We start from the raw sequence: 17862 nt of genomic DNA, 5'->3' as shown, positions 1-17862 counted from the left end.
TCCCGATTGGTAGCCCATTGGCATTCCACTGAACATCGAATCTCACACCTCTATTTCTAGCTCGAACCAATGCAGCCATCCTAGTAGCACCACGACCTTTATCCTCTTTTCCCTTATAAGAAGGGAGGCCATCTCCACTATCAGATTCATCGCCACCTCGTTCTTGATCAATATTTAAAGAAGCCATTAATCTGGAAGAAACCATGAAAATTTGTAAGTTTAACTATTAAAAGAGATTTTCAGTCTCATACTTTGTGACGAAATTACACTGATTTATTACTTGGTTGAATCAGTAGATAAGCTGTTGGTTATATATCATACAGTATCTCAATCTGAATCTGAATATCTGAATCTTAACTGAAACTGTAACTGTAATTTTTAAAAGATTTTTAAAAGAGGTAGGAAATATTCTGATGAGATCTGGTAACTATGCCTGATTTTTAAAAGAGGTAGGGAATATTCTGATGAGATCTGGTAAACAGGAAATGAACACTTTATATGATTATAGTTTTCTGGTTTAGCGTTTTTGTTGGTTGATTGAAAACAAGTTCGATTCAGGTTTATTGAGTTTTAGGATTAGTTAGTCTTCCACGCGTTGGGTATTTAGTCTTCCACTCTCATTTTCTATTCGGGATTAGATATGGTATCATGCATAGTTACTTATATTGATGAGATCTGGTAACTGTGACTGTAATTTTTAAAAGATTTTTAAAATCAGGCATAGTGACTGTAACGGTCAAGGAAGTACATAGCTTGGGTAATTTTCAATTTTCAGTCTCATACTAGCAATTTTCAGTTTGACTAAATAATCACAGGAACAAACTGTGTTTACGGCATATAATTGATGCTGAATCGAAAATTTTATAATAGAAATTTATTGGCTGAATCACTGATCTTTTATTAGTTATCACTCACATTTCATAATTCAAGCATCTGAAATTATAGTTAGGATTTGTATTTGTAAAGAATTAAAAGAGATATGGGAGTTGGAGGAGGTACATTGAAGTTTATTTCAGAAATGATGTGTAGTGGTAGGCGGCATATGCACAATAAGAAGAACAGGAAGCAGTTTCAAACTGTGAGCTCAAAGTCAGAATGGACTGTGATGGATGTGAGCTTAAAGTCAGGAAAGCTTTATCTTCACTCTATGGTAAATTTCTTCTTCCCTATTGCTATTTTTTTTGTTACAGTGAGTAACTGTAATTCGTTTCTTAAGGTTATGATATCCTAACATAGGTGAAATAAGGTTGGTTTTGCATGGGTGAAGAAAGTGGAGATAAACAGGAAGCAGCAGAAGGTGACAGTATCAGGATATGCAGAAGCAAATAAGGTGTTGAAGAAGGCGAAATCAACAGGTGAGAAAGCAGAAATATGGCCATATGTGCCTTACAATTTGGTATCTCAGACTTATTGAAAGGAGGCAATATAATTAGTTCAAATCTGTCTGAAATTAAGCTTGTAAGAAAGTCAACTAATGCCGGTTCACAGTATATCATTTCCTGCGTCGGTATTCATCAAGTATCTATGAAAAGAAGTAACCTAGTTAAGAGATGCTATTTGGAAAAGCTTGTAGCTCCTGCCATCTTTTTATAATTAGGTGACAGATTCCATAATTCAAGCATCTGAAATTATCAGGTGTTCAGCACAAAAATGCTTTTAATGAAATTCAAAGTAACTACGATTTATCAGAGATCTAAATAAAGACTAGAAGTGAAAGCTTTACCATTGCTAAAAACTCAAGGTTTGCTGAAATCAAAGTAGCAAATCAAACAGAAAACAACAAGCAGAAGTAGTGGAACCTACCATAAGTAACAACGGACAAATATTTGCCTTTTCAATGATCACTACTTCAGGAAAGAGAACCAAAATCAAACTCCAACTTCAGAGCAAGCCATTGACAAACTCCCTGTCGTAGAGTCAAATTCAAAGAAAAAGTCAGAACAACCTATAGAAACAAATTAGGAATGAAAGAGGAGCGCAAGGGGTAAAATCAAAATTAATCAGTACATAGACACATGTATAATGTATCATACAGAAATGGAATGTTATACGATGAGACTCGACATCAGATCCTTTCCTAACTAAGATAATAAGTTAATAAACTTTCATAACTAAGACTCAACAAAAGATCCTTTTGGGTTTACCATCCATGTTAATTATTTTGGGTCTTTTTTTTCTTTTTTCCCTCTTTTCCCTTTTTCGTACTTGACTCTGATTCATCAGCAACCCATATCCCCTCTTCATGATCATCTCGGATGTAAAACTAATTTTCCACTTCATTATTCCTAATTGTTTGAGATTGTAATGAGAATGAAGGATCTTCCATGTCATCCACATCATGGTCTCCAAATGCAGATCTTTTATTTGACGATAAAACAACATGTCGCCTTTTATCAGCCGGGTCAATCACATAAAAAACCTGCTTTGCTTGGGAAGCAAATACAAATGGCTCATCCTTACAGCCCACTCTCTGAAAATCAACTAAAGTGAACCCTTGCTTGTCGAAATGTACACCATTGTTCTGATCTACCCACCTGCAGCTGAAAATAGGAATCCTAAACGTCCTATAATCCAATTCCCATATGTGTTGAATCACTCCATAATAAGTCATCTTAGCATAGATTGGATTTTTATCTTTCGCACTAGAGATGTGCATAGCTTCTGCCAACACAGCTACCCCACTGTTTTGCATGGTTGTCTCCTTGTCTCTATCCTTTGTGTAAAATGTATAGCCATTTATTTTATAACCAGAATATGACATAACCTCAAAACAAGGACCTCGAGAAAGCCATTTCAATCTGTCAGAAATAGATAAGGGTGACTTATCTAATTCATCAGAAATTCGAACTCGCAGCCACTCAATGAAAGAGCGATTGTGTTTCTCCGCTATCCATTGTTTACTCTTGCGTGGATGTAAGCCTGTCAAAAACAACATGTGTTCTTCCACGTACGGGTCAACCTCTGTACTATTGTGAAGGACATACAAGTGTGCTTGATGCCACTGTTCATGAGATAAAGACACCACTTTTTTTCCCAACAATCCCCTTTCCTTGAAACCCTCCGGGATCCCTAGGCTTTGGAAGCCCTATTGCATCGACATTAGAAAGATAGTGAATACAAAACTCAAGAGCTTCTTCAATCAAGGTGCGTTCAACAATGCAACCTTCTGGTCGACTTCCACTGTGGACATAATCCTTCAGTATTTTCATAAATCTCTCAACGGCGTACATGTATCTCAAATAAGCAGGTCCACATAGCTGAACTTCTCTAACCAAATGTACAGTCAAATGTATCATAATGTCAAAAAATGATGGCGGAAAATACATTTCCAACTGACACAAAGTAATAACAAGGTCCTTTTGCAAATCACTCAGCTTTAAAGGATCAATTTCTTTGCTACAAATCTCGCTAAAGAAAATGCAAAGTTTTGTGATAGCATTTCGAACAGGTTCTGGCAGAATGGATCGAATAGAAACCGGAAGAAGATGCTCCATAAGAATGTGGTAATCATGTGACTTTAAGCCAATTAGCTTCAAGTTTTTCATTGATACAAGTGTTTTTATGTTAGAAGAATAACCCTCGGGAACCTTAACTCCATAAAGACACTCACAAAAAGCAATTTTCTCCTTTCTAGATAGAGTATAGCACGCTGGTGGCAGATATGTACGACTATTACGCTTGATTGGTGCCAATTCTGCTCTAATCCCCAAGTCAACCAAGTCTAGTCTAGCAGCCTCCCCATCTTTAGTCTTACTAGGCACATTAAGTAAAGTACTTATAAGACTTTCACAAACGTTTTTCTCAATATGAATGACATCAAGGAAGTGTCTCACATGCAAGGTCCTCCAGTACGGAAGGTAAAAGAATATTGACAACTTTTTGTGCCCGGTACTGGGAACATTTTTTGCGTTTAACTTCCCAAGCTTAACATCCAACTTCTGCATTTTCTCAAGTATTTCATCTCCTGATGGCGGCACTGGAGGAGTACCTTTTTCAATTTCCCCATTAAAAGCTTTTTTCCACCTTCGATAATGATGGTCAATAGGCAAAAATTTGCGAAATCCCGGGTAGACATTCTTATGAGAAAAATTCAAGTAAGGTGAGGATGTATTCTCCTCACAAATAGGGCACGCCTCATATCCTTTAACGCTATATCCCGCCAAATTTCCATATGCTGGAAAATCGTTTATTGTTCCATAAAGCAAGGCTTTCAGATTAAAATTCTCATTGCGATGAGCATCAAAAACTTGTATACCCGAATCCCACATCATCTTTAAATCTTCAATTAATGGTGCCAAATACACATCTATGTCGTTTCCCGGTTGTTTTGGGCCTGAAATTAACATGGTCAGCATCATATACTTTCGTTTCATTATCAAGTCAGGACAAAGGTTATAGATCATCAAAATCACTGGCCATGTACTATGATTGCAACTCTAATTACCAAAAGGATTCATCCCATCAGCGGCAAGGGCGAGACGCAAATTTCTATCTTCACTCCCAAAATCTTCAAAGTCATTGTCAATCTTGATCCATTGTGGAGAATCGGCTGGGTGTCTAAGTAAACCATCTTTCAATCTCTCATCTGCATGTCATGTCAATTTCTTTGCCTCTTCTGCAATGCTAAATAGGCGTCTAAATCTGGGTACTATTGGAAAATACCACATAACCTTGGATGGAACCTTTTTGTTCTTGTACCATGGAGTATTACACTCTGGACAATTTTATAATGATGCATATTCCTTTCGATATAAAATGCAATCATTAGGGCATGCATGGATTTTTTCATAACCCATGCCGACGGAGCTTAACATCTTCCTTGCCTCATAATTTCTATCAGGGAGCACATTCTCAGCAGGCAGCATCTCTTTCACCAATTTAACAAAGCCTGTGAAAATATCATCGGGCACTCCACCACGTGGTTTCAGGTTATAAAGCTTTAGCACAGCAGATAATTTGCTAAATTTAGTACACCCAGGGTACAACGGTGTCTTTTCATCATTACTCAAGGTCTCAAACATTTCAGAACCACCTTCAATGTTCTGCCCTAAGATATGTGTCATTTCTTCTAAACAATCCACATCCAAATCCTCTTCCATTTCATCAACTTCTGTTTCATCATTTTCTGTGTCACCATACATCTCACCATACATCTCACCATACATCTCATTACTCACATAAGAAGGAAAATCCTCTAATGTCTCACCGTGTTTTATCCAACACTTGTATGTTTGAATAATTCCGTTCACCACCAAATGGATTCTCACATCCTCAACGTTATGTCGGACCATATTGTTGCAATTGATACATGGACACAAAATACGACTCGGATCTTCAGCATGATCAATAGCAAATGTAATAAATTCCTCCACCCCTTTCTCATATTCATCACTAGTACACCTAGCAAGCATCCATTTTCGATCCATTGTTGCTATTTTACACCATTAGAAATAAGAAAAATTGACATCTCATTAATAAAAATAAAATACACTTCACAACCTTGCCTTAGTTTATTATAACTGTTGAGTACATTTAATCTTTTAGAATTTTAGCCATGGCAAGCATACACATTCTTTAACACTACTAAAATTAACAACTTCCCAATATTATGATACACTACACTGACTATTAATTAGTTTTCCATAGCATTCAATCAAAGCAAGAAAATATAATTATAACTGCCAAGAATATGATACACTTAACTTAACTGATGCTGACTAGGGAGGGAAGGACTACAGTGACCCACATATCACATTGAGCAGCAAAAAACAATAAGTCTCTAACACATATCAGTTAGGCTTAAGATGCCAAAACAATGAAATTATTTTGTCATACCATCTAAGCGTTTTTACAGAATATTAAAAACAAATCTCCCCTGGCCACTTAAAAAAAATGAGAGAAGTAAAGTTTTCAGTTCGTGGTCAAGGAACCTATTAGAGGATAAAGCCAAATAAACATGAGATTATAAAACAGGTTGTAAGGCATGGCCATTGATGATGAGGAACCAAACCTAAGCAAGGATAAGAACTTGCTACAGAGTGCTGGCTTGCATCTGTATGGGCTGGATGTGGCAAAATTTGACTGCTGGTGGCTTTTTCTGCCGACTGTTTGGAGCTGACCTGTTTGGTTACAGAGACTACTGAGTACTGAATGCAGTTTGCATAAGTTGTGACTTGGTTGTTGGCTGAAGAAGCAAATGGTTCCATCATGGAGGTACCACGTATCACCAGACCCGACCCTCTATTTTATTTAATATGTTTATGTAGAAAACTGCAGGAGGCTTGGTCCATGTAAACTACACACACAACAGACCCAAGTCCAGCAAACCCTCAACAGACCCAACCTCATACATTCAATGGTCCATTAAAACTACACACACGAAACGAAAAAACAACCACTACTGAACTACTCATACATCTTACAGTCTAAGCCTTTAGGGAGATTTGATGCATCAATCAGCACCAACTTAGGACGGTTTCTGTTAGCTAATGAGTTAGGAAATCTAGCATGCTGAGTTGGCCAGTTGACTGTGAAGGTCATTTCTCACTCTGCCTTATTCTTTTCTGATTGACTAAAGAGATAGTTCATCATATTGTTTATTCAATATATCTGTGCTAATCAGAATCCTGAATTCCTGACAGGGTCATTATGTTTCTAATGCCGTATCTTTGTATTTTCTGAGTAGAAATTTCAGTGGCACTCAAGTCCTTTTGCATGATAAAATACTGCGTCTTAATCAGTTGTAAATAATCTTAGTTAGCATATTCTTTAATCTTTATAACCATTTGTTGACCAGATTAAATTTAGTCGGGCAAGTCTTGTTCTTATAAACTAGCTAGCTGGTTATAAGATTTTAAAGAGGCTCAACACATTGCATCACTCTGGCAATCCACATATGAGAACTTGTATTTTTGACAGTATTGATGTGATAAAATGATTATTTTTTGCTTAATTGGAAATAATATCAGCCGATCATCCAAAACTAACTGAATAGGAGTGAATCGGAGATTATGAAAGAACTTTTGAGGTAAGAATTCCATGTCCGGAAGCTAGTCAAGATATCAATTAAATCAAAGTACTATAGTAAGGAATGGAGCAGGTTTGAATAGTTAATCTTGTACAAGTCAAACGGAAGATTTTTAAAAACCCCCATATATATTGGAGGTCATCTTAGTCTCTCTTTCTTACATCTCTCTTTAAACTGTACTTTGTTCCTTCTATCTACATTGGCCACTCAATTTTCCTATCCAAAAATGGGTTTAATCAATAAGCCTTTAGGGAGATTTGATGCATCAATCAGCACCAACTTAGGACAGTTTCTGTTAGCTAATGAGTTAGGAAATCTAGCATGCTGAGTTGGCCAGTTGACTGTGAAGGTCATTTCTCACTCTGCCTTATTCTTTTCTGATTGACTAAAGAGATAGTTCATCATATTGTTTATATCAAATTGACCCTGTCCTCAATTTTCCTATCCACTGGGGTTTTGAAGTCACCAATTAACTTCAAGAAAAATAACAAGAAAGATTCAAGAAAAATAACAAGAAAGATTCAAGAAAAATAACTTCAGAAAACGCCAATATTAATGACAATTAACTTCCAGCAACCATTATCAAATTATGTTCCAACTTCAGATGAAGACCATCAGAATCAAAAAGAAAATCAAAAAGAAGAACAACGACCTGTAACTCCTAATTCCTAAAACAGGACGTCTAAAATTTACAGAATAAGAAAACTCTAATAACCCCCAACATCCAGTATAACTAGGTAATAAACAAGCATATCAAATTTCTATAAAACTCGCAAATTTTCAACTGAAAGTCCAGAAATACCAATTAAATTGCTAATTTAGAAGAAACTTACAATTGATAATTCAGCCACACGCAGCCGGGAAGTATATTTGCCGGATAATAATCACCGCCGATAAACGTCCACCGGAGAAGAAGCACAATACGAAAATATCAGGATTTGGATTGAAGGGAACTCTGTAATTTCGGATTTGTGAAATCCTGGTTTGAGTCAACTTGAATTGTGATTGAACCCTTGAATTCGGATTGGGATTGAACTCTGAATATTGTTAACTGTGGAAGTTGTGGTGGGAGAAGGAAAGCAGGTGGAGAACGTGGGAGTTAGGCGGTGCTGAGACTGCTGATGCTTAGGTTTGGCAACATTGAATTTTTTTTTTCTTGAGGGGGAGGTAACATTGAATTTAAGTTTGGCGGGCAGGTGTCAAAATGCATTATTCCAAATTTTTTTTTTTTTTTTACGTAAGTACCAATCAAACCATTTACTTCTTTTATTTTTATTTTTTAATAGTTAAACTTAATTAGTATAGCTATCAAATCACAGCGTTTAAAGACAAACGCTGTATTATAAACAGGTGGAATTAATATTATATATTTTAACAGCGATATAAAATAAAGCGTTGTTGTTTTATACAAATGATAGCGCTTTTTGGTAAACGCTATTAATTAGGCGCTGTTAATTAATGTTTTTGTTGTAGTGCTCTCAACTACTCCATTTTGTTGAGGAGTATGACTGCAACTAGTTTGACTTAGAATTCCAAAATGCTGATACAACTTCTTAAGATCACCTTCACATAGCTCTTTTGCATTATCAGATCTTACGCACTTAATCATGACACCAAATTGTGTTTTTACCATATTCAAAAAATCAGTCATAACAGAAACAACATCTTTTTTATTTTTCAGCAAATGAATCCAGGTAAACCTACTGTAGTCATCCACTATTGTGAGAAATTGATTACATCCTGTGGGTGTCTTTACAGAATGTGGACCTCATACATCAATATGGATCAAATCAAAGGGTGCAGAAGTACTGATCCTACTATGTGGAAAACTAAGTCTGGTTTGTTTTGATACAGGACAGAGTTGACAAATAGTGTCTTGTATACAATTATTGACTTCACAACCTGGGATTATTAACCTCAACTGGCTAAAAGGTAAATGGCCTAGTCTTAGATGCCACAACTTAGCATTATCTACAACTGAAGAACAACTTGCATTGCAGGCATGAGACTGCATTGTTTCTGATGACACTTGTTCCCCAACATTGTATATTCCAGAACTGACTTCACCAAGAGGAATCAAATTCCCTTTCTGACAGCAAACAAAACATTTATTGTGAGTAAAATGAATCTCACAGTCCAAGTCCTTACACAACTTGTGCACAGATATCAGGTTGTATTTAAAATTTGGAACATGAAGCACATTTTTCAGAACAATATTATCACTCAGGCTGACTGAACCAACATGTTTCACTGCAACCTTAGTTCCATCAGGTATTGTTATGCATTTTCCTTGATGTTCAATGGATTTATAATCAGAAAATTGTGACAAATCATGGCAAAAATGGTCTGAAGCACCACTGTCAAGTAGCCATCTAGAATTATTCTGAGATAATAAGCAGAGATTACCTGCCATCATAGCTAGATTGTTGGTTTGTGTAGAAGATCCAGCTCCTATATTCTGTTGTTGTTTGTTCAGCAGATTCATTAGCTGTTGATATTGATCTGCTGTGATTGCTGGAGCAACATCTGGCTTTGGCAACATTGATTGCTCTGCATCAGAATGATTGTCATAGGATAATGCAGCAGTTTTCTGTTCTCTAGGTTGAAATCCTGGTGGATATCCAATAATCTTGAAACACCTCTCAATGCTATGGCCTGGAGTTTGGCAATTGGTACAAAAATAGTTTGCACCTGCCCTTCCTTGCCTATTGTTTGCACCTGTTCTGTGATAACCAGTTGCTTGTGATTTGTTTCTGTTATTCCAATTGTCACCACCAAACCTCCTTTTCTCAGCAGCAAAAGCAACTGATTCTGAAACATTGCTAGTATGTGAGACTTCTTGATGCCTCTCCTCTTGTACAAAGAGTCTGTAAGCTTCTGAAACCTTTGGTAACTCTGGCACCATCAAAACATTGCCTCTTATAGTTGCATACTGATCAGCTAACTTCATCATAAACTGCATCACCATCTTTTCTTGCTGTCTCTGAAAGAATTTCTTAGTTACATTGCAGGTACAATTGTTGCAAGTACAGTATGGCATAGGATGTGCTTCCTCAATTGCATCCCATGTTGACTTAATCTCAGTAAAGAATTCAGAAACTGACTTGCTTCCTTGAGTGATTTCAGATAACTTTTGTTCTAGTGAGTAGACTTGAGCCATTGAGGCAAAGCCAAATCTCTCTTCTAAATCAGTCCAAACAGCTCTTGCTGATTTAAGAAACATCACACTTTTGGATATTATCTCATCAAGATTGCAAAGGATAAGAGAGCATACCAAATCATTACACCTCTCCCAAGCCTTGCACTCAATTGTTCCTGGATCTGGTTTCTCAATGCTTCCATCAACAAAACCTATTTTGTTCTTTGCAGATAAAGCCAACAACATAGACCTCTTCCAGCTTGTGTAGCCTTCACCATTGAATTTGAATGAAATCAGCTGTACTGAATTTGCATCTGATGGATGAATGTAATAAATGCTTGCAGGATCTTGATTAGGAGGCAAAGTTGATCTTCTTTGATCATGATTCTCAGTGTCCATTTTTTCAGTGATCAAAAAACAGTAATCTCAGAAGTAAATGTTGAATTTGCAGGAAGCTTGATCAACAATCAAACAATTCCAGCACGATTTTCAGACTTAAAAACTAGAAATATCAGCTCAAAACAGAATAATCACCAAATATCTGATCAATTTTCAACAAGTGAAAGAGAACAATCGATTTTCAGAAAGAAAAATCAGGAAACAGTTGAAAAATATTGCGGAATTTCTCAGGAATCAAGCTCACTGCTCTGATACCATGTTAGAATCTGAACTTTAGAGAGAAGAAATGAGGGAAGAAATGAAGATAATATTAATTAGTTGGCATAATACAGCTTATATACTTGCAGAAGAAGAAATCTAGAACCTTCTGTTTGTTACAGTTGGTTATTACAAGCTCCTGATTCTTAGGGAATCAGTTATCCTAAATGTTGACTCATCAACTAAGAAGGTTGCATTGCAGCATGGTTACTTGATCACAACTTGATCAATATACACCATAGGCTAGGATATACTTTATAAGTCTAACAATAGGAAATAATACTTTTACATTATTTATATGATATAGGAAATTAAAATAAAAATTACATTTACTGATTTATACTTTAGAAAATAAAAGATTAGGAAAAGGTATTTTTTTTCCATCAATTACCTTTTTATTTCCTGTTTATTGGTTTATTGGTTTTGGTATTCTCTTATCATCAAGCTAACCATTTAAAAAAAAAAATTGGGAATTAGAAATTTGTGGAGGAATTAAAATGTTGATCAATTAGTCCATAAATGTTGCATAAATTTTTTCCAACGATTTGAGCGAGCAATTATCATTTAGAGCATACAGAATGACATAATTAAATTAATCTAGAGCCAGAAAAAGTTTTTTAAAAAAATCTGACAATTTGGGTGATAGAAATCGTCATTCCGCTATGGTAATCTGCTAGTTTGTCAAAGAAATCAACAAATTAGTACTCCTAATTGGTAATCGGCTACACAAATCAGTACTACTGATGTTGTTGCTGGGTGCCCTTTTTTCCCTTTATAGTGTGTTGCTAATCTGTCTGTCAAACGACTTAAACTCAAACTTAAAATTCTCTAATTGATAGGAGCATTTAGGTTAGCACATGGTGGATTTTGCAAATTAAATTTTGCCCATAGTTACCCTTTTCAGATCTTCCTCGGACATTCATAATAGCCTAAGAACTAGTATCATCAATATAATACTTTCATCATTACTTAGAAGCTGATGGTTAACGTTTTTAGTATTGTAAATGCACACTATGATGTACTCCGTATTTTTTTAATTAAATTGATGTTTTTTTTTTAAATTAAATTGATTTATTTTTAAAATTAGACCAAAATATATTATTAGATTATATTCTGTAGTTTTTATTTTTTTAATTGGTAATTTACAAGATTAAAGGAAATAGATATTTACTATAAATATGATAAATATTTGTTTCCTTCTTTGTATTGATTACCTTATTTACATATTTTCATAGTAAAAATATTGCATTGATAGTAAAAATAAATTGATGACGTGTAGCCTACGTGTCGCCTATATGTACCAATTAAACTCCGACAAATAAGATTGCGACAATTAAATGTTGTCGCAACTTGCGACCTTTATCATCGTCCTACCAATTAAACTCCAACACGTAAGATTGCGACAACAAATGTTGTCGCAACTTGCGACCTTTATCATCACCCAAACAAAATATAATTCCGATTCTCAAATATGACTCCAGCAGACAGGCATACACCATTGTAGAGGTTCCTTTGTGGGTACTGGGTAGCCTCAAGGATTGCAATGTATAGACCATTATACCTGAGAATAATCAAAGCCAAAACATTAACAAATACCAAGTGATAAACAATTACTGTACAACAAGTTTCAAGTTTGAGCAACAGAAACATGAGGTTGGCTGCTGCTGAATCAAATAAAACTATACCTTACTAATCTGGAAAACTACTGCACTGGTAACTTGACAACATTCACAAAACAAATCAAAAAATAACTTGATAGAATATTTATTTATATTCTGTCATAACTGTTTGTACAAAAGCACAATTGTTCAAGGTACAAAATATTAGAGACTGAAGACATTTCGAAATATAAGATATCAATACAGACAAGCAAGGATACAACTGCATTACTCTCAAAGTGCAAACCTAGGTTATGCTGACGTTATAAGTTTTCACTTTAACTTAATGTAATAACAGTACCACGAGGTCACTTTAGAAAGTCAAAACTTTTTTGTTTCCACCATATAGAATTTCCCAAACTAGAAGGGCCGCCAAAATAGAATTTATTTACACTAATATAAACCTGGTCCATGCTAACTTAGCGTGGACCAGGGCAATGGAGTAATTTTTATGGGTAACATATGTAACTGTCACGTGATAGTTATTTTGTAATTTTAAATAGTAACTATATGCGTATTACAGTAACTATGTGTTTTAAAGAGGTACTATGTGTTTTGAAGAGTTTTAATGCGATTTGTGTCTAGCCCACTTTATATACGTTTTAAACTTTTTTATTTTTCAAAATTTCAGATCTACATTCTGTTCATTCTCTTTCATTTTCTCTCTCTTCATTTTCTCTCTATGCTTTTCAAAATTTAGCCCAAATTTCTAGGTTTTGTTCGATTTTTTTCGTAATTATCTTATAATTCTTATGATTGGATCTATTTGATGATGAAAAATTGGAGGAAGTAGTAGATCAAGAAGGAGGTTCGTCGTTGCCGAAATCGAATCGAAGAATTTGCGCTTGCCTACAAATCTTCGCAAGAATTTTTAGAGATCACATCTCGGTTTGTTGTTTTTAAAGAATCTTAAGTCTAATTTTATTTAAAATTGAAAATATTTGTTGTTTTGAAGAAATTAATGTTTGTGTTTTACCGAAGTATCGTTTTCACTTCGCGAATTCGATCAGTGACTTCACGATTTTAAATAGTAACTATATGAGTAATACAGTAACTATATGGTTTAAAGAGGTACTATGTAATTTTAATGGTTACTATATGTGTACAATAGTTACTATATTATTTTAATGGTTACTATATATGTACAACATTTACTATATGTGTACAATAATTATTATTTTGTTGAGTGATTCGAAATGTTTGTTGTTTTGTTGAAATTAGGGTTAGTGTTTCACATAGTTAGTATATAAATGATATAGTCACTTTTAATTTATGTTGCGAATTAGTATTTTTAATAGTCACTGGAATGTTCGTTGTGTTTATGTTAGTAGTAGTTTTTAGAGTAACTATACTTTTTTTAAAAGTTACTATAACTTTAAAACAGTAACTATGTGTTTAAAATAGTCACTATATTTTTTAGAAAGTTATTATAAGTTTAAAACAGTAACTATGTGTTTAAGATAGTTATTATGTTATGAAGAGTTTATAGTGACTTTTTGATAAATAATAGTTACTATACGATTACATTATGTACTATGTTATTTAGAGTATGTATTTGTCCGCTTCTTAGATAGTGACTATATGATTATAATGGTTACTATATGTGTTCAATAGTTACTATATTTTAATAATAGTCACTATATGTTTTATATAGTTACTATATGGTTTATATAGTTACTATATATTTGATATTTGTATAAGAAAATAATACGAAGTATCAATCACATGTTATTCCAGGTCCTAAAGTTGCACTATGTAGTGACGAACCTTCAAAAATACTTTACAATATCATTTGTATAAGAAGAAATAATGCCTTAAATTTAGAAAAAAGAGACAAAGGCTGTGAACTTTAAGAATTGATGCAGCAAAGCACAAGAGGTAGAAATAGTGTTTGTTGTTTGGGTGAAATTAGGGTTAGTGTTTCATATAGTTAGTATATAAATGATATAGTTACCTTTAATTTATGTTGCGAAATAATATTTTTAATAGTCATTGGAATATTCATTGTGTTTATGTTAGTAGTAGTTTTTAGAGTAACTATATTTTTTAAAAATTTATTATAACTTTAAAACAATAACTATGTGTTTAAAATAGTTACTATATTTTTTAGAAAGTTATTATAAATTTAAAACAATAACTATGTGTTTAAGATAGTTACTATGTTAAGAACAGTTTATAGTGACTTTTTGATAAATAATAGTTACTATACGATTACATTATGTAATATGTTATTTTGAGTATATTTTTGTCTACTTCTTAGATAGTGACTATATGATTATAATGGTTACTATATTTGTACAATAGTTACTATATTATAATAATAGTCACTATATGTTAAGCTAGTTGTTGTGTGATTATAATGGTTACTATATGTGTACAATAGTTACTATATTATTATATTAGTTACTATATGTTTGAAATATGTACTATGTTTATTTTATCATGATGTGTTACCATATGTTTATTTTCTTCAATAGTTACTATATTATTTATATAGTTACTATATGTTTGAAATAGATATTATGTTTATTTATCATGACTTGTTACCATATGTTTATTTTCTTTAATAGTTATTGTACGCTTTATATATTTACTATATTTTTGAAATATGTACTATGTTAGTTTATTATGTTATGTGCATGTTTTTATGTTATTCTATATTTTTAATGATATAGTTACTGTATTATGGATAGAGTTACTATATTATTATCACATCAACTATGTCTGCAACTCTGTGACTAAATTACCATCAATAATATTTATAGGTATTATATCTTGTATTATAGTAACTATATGTTTGGTATGGTTTTTTATGTATATTATAATGTTCTTTTCATGTTCTTTGTTGTCTTCTATGTTATTAGTAATAAGAGTTACTATGTTATGATCACAACAACTATATGATCATAACAATAACTATATCTACAAACTTGCTCGTATATGACTATCATTAATATTAAGAGTTACTATATCATGTATAATAGTAACTATATATTTTTAATAGTTATTATCTTATCATTATATTCTTTTTATGATCTTTCTTTGTACTCCATGTTATTATTAATAAAAGTGACTATATTATTTTGACAGTAACTATATGACTATAACAATAACAATAACTATATATGCAATTATGCAAATATTTTACCATCGTTAATTGTAAGAGTTACTATATGATGCATAATAGAAACTACACGTCTTACATAGTTACTTTGTTATTTTTTCATATTTAAATGTTAAATTATTAACTTAGTTTAAATATTATTGATTCAGAAATACAAAGATGATGCACCCAGAATTGAAATCGTGCAAAGAATAAATTTTGCAAGGAAAACAAAAGCAGCAGGAGAAGAAGAAAATCCTGACAACAATGGAAACCAATAACGTGGTAGAGGAAGGACGTGATGTGTTGGTGGAAAAAAGAGACGTGGTCCACGTGGACGTGTCGATTAGTATTTTTTAGTTCAAAAAACATTTGAGTTTAAAATGGTTTATTTAATAGATGCAAAGAATTAGAATGTCGTAGCTAAAACAACTAACCAAGTAGTTAATGTTTTCTTTATTATTGTTCAAGAGTTATAATTACTGTTACTTTTGATATAGTTACTCTTTTATATTTCAGTAATTATGTGATATATAATAGAAAAAATTACTATATGACCTCTAAACCATCTATATCATATTGTTTATTTTTATAATATAGTAATTGTTTTACAGCTAAAGTTATTTTTCTATATAATATAGTTAATCTTTGGATAGAATAATTGTTCTCATCGAAATTACTATATTATTATTATTATTTATTTCATAGTTACTATTCTGAAAATATAGTTACTTTACAGAACCTATAGTTTCTATAATTTACTTTTTTTGTCTGCAAGAATGAATATATAGTAGTAATTGTTTTACAGTTAAAATTACTTTTCTATATGATATAGTTACTCTTTGGATAGAATAGTTATTCTTATCATTATTATGTTCATAGTTATTATTCTGGAGATATAGTTACTTTACAGAAACTACAGTTTCTATAATTTACCCCACTGTTAAAATTACCTAATTACCCTGGTCCATGGTAATCTTATGGTGGACCGGGTCCATGCAAGTGGAATTGAATAGAATTTCCCAAAATACGATAGAAGATGAAAACAGAGTTGCTTGTAGTAAAATAATTCATACGTAGTATGAACAAAAAGAAATTGCACCATAAATTAAATAAAAACGCAATAGAACCAACAAAATAGAGAGGTAGCACCCTCAAATAAGTAAAGATCATGAATTCATGACTCATGATGCTTCTTTCGTCTTGAGAGCTACTCTCCCACCATTTTCTCTCTAGAAAGGACCGTTCTTCTACCATCACAATTAGTATGAAAGAGGTAAGGTGTTAGAATATGTCTTGAATCGGTCAAGTTCTTTTCGAACAACCTAACACGGGTTTCTCACTGCTCGGTCAGTGAGTTAGGGTTATATGCACGCAATGCGTGCGAAAATATATAAAAAACAAAATAATGTCATGTAGAAAAATTATTCGAAAACTTTTTCTATAGAAAAAGTAGACATTAAAATAATTGGGGGATGTATATTTTATTACGGATTATATTTGTTTGATTAATTTTTTAAAAAGAAATCATACTTCCTTCGTCTTTTAATACTCGCAACGTTTGGACTTTTGCCACTATTCATATAATCTACTTTGACTATTCATAGTCATGTGGGATCTTGTTAGATTCGTCTCAATGTGTATTTTCAAAACATCAACTTTTTATAATTTTTGCATAAATAGAATTTAAGATATAAATGATCAAAGTTGTGCATCGGCATGCGTGAAACTAACAAACGTTGCGAGTATTAAAAGACGGAGGAAGTATTAAATATGATTTATTTGTGACAATATAAAAATGTGGCATAATAAAATACTTGAAATAAAAAAGTAAATTATGTAATTAATAAGGAGTATATATGACCGTGATTAAGTACTTCGACCACTTGATTGTGACTTCCTTTTTTACTTTTGATTTTTTTTCTATTGTGATTAAATATGATTGAATAACTATTTTTCTTTAATCCCTTTTTATTTTATTTTTCAATTAATGTTAATATAATATGTAAGTAGTATTAAATTTGATTGACTATTAGAATTTCTTAATTGATGATTTGCATTAAATAATCAGTTTTTAAATTAATTAAATTCAATGTCATAAAACAATTAACTTTTTTAATTAATTAAATTTAATATGATTTTAGACTATTCTATAAGAGACACCAAAAGTGCATTTACAAAAAATAACCTCAAGAGTTCCCTTATATGAAAGAGATTCTTGTCTAGGATTATCTGTTTGGGCCTATTTTTGGACTCTTACCGCATCTGTCTAGAGAGT

The 17862-nt window shown here is 32.8% G+C and overlaps 1 pseudogene; it reads left to right on the top strand.

The window, feature by feature from the left end:
• Positions 1–979: 979 nt before the first annotated feature.
• LOC110781552 (heavy metal-associated isoprenylated plant protein 23-like) lies at positions 980–1414 on the top strand (annotated as a pseudogene).
• Positions 1415–17862: the final 16448 nt, after the last annotated feature.

Source organism: Spinacia oleracea, chromosome 4 (assembly GCF_020520425.1).
Source record: "Spinacia oleracea cultivar Varoflay chromosome 4, BTI_SOV_V1, whole genome shotgun sequence".
Classification (NCBI taxonomy): Eukaryota; Viridiplantae; Streptophyta; class Magnoliopsida; order Caryophyllales; family Amaranthaceae; genus Spinacia; species Spinacia oleracea.
The sequence above is the reverse complement of the archived record's forward strand: the minus strand, read 5'-3'. Positions and strand labels throughout refer to the sequence as shown.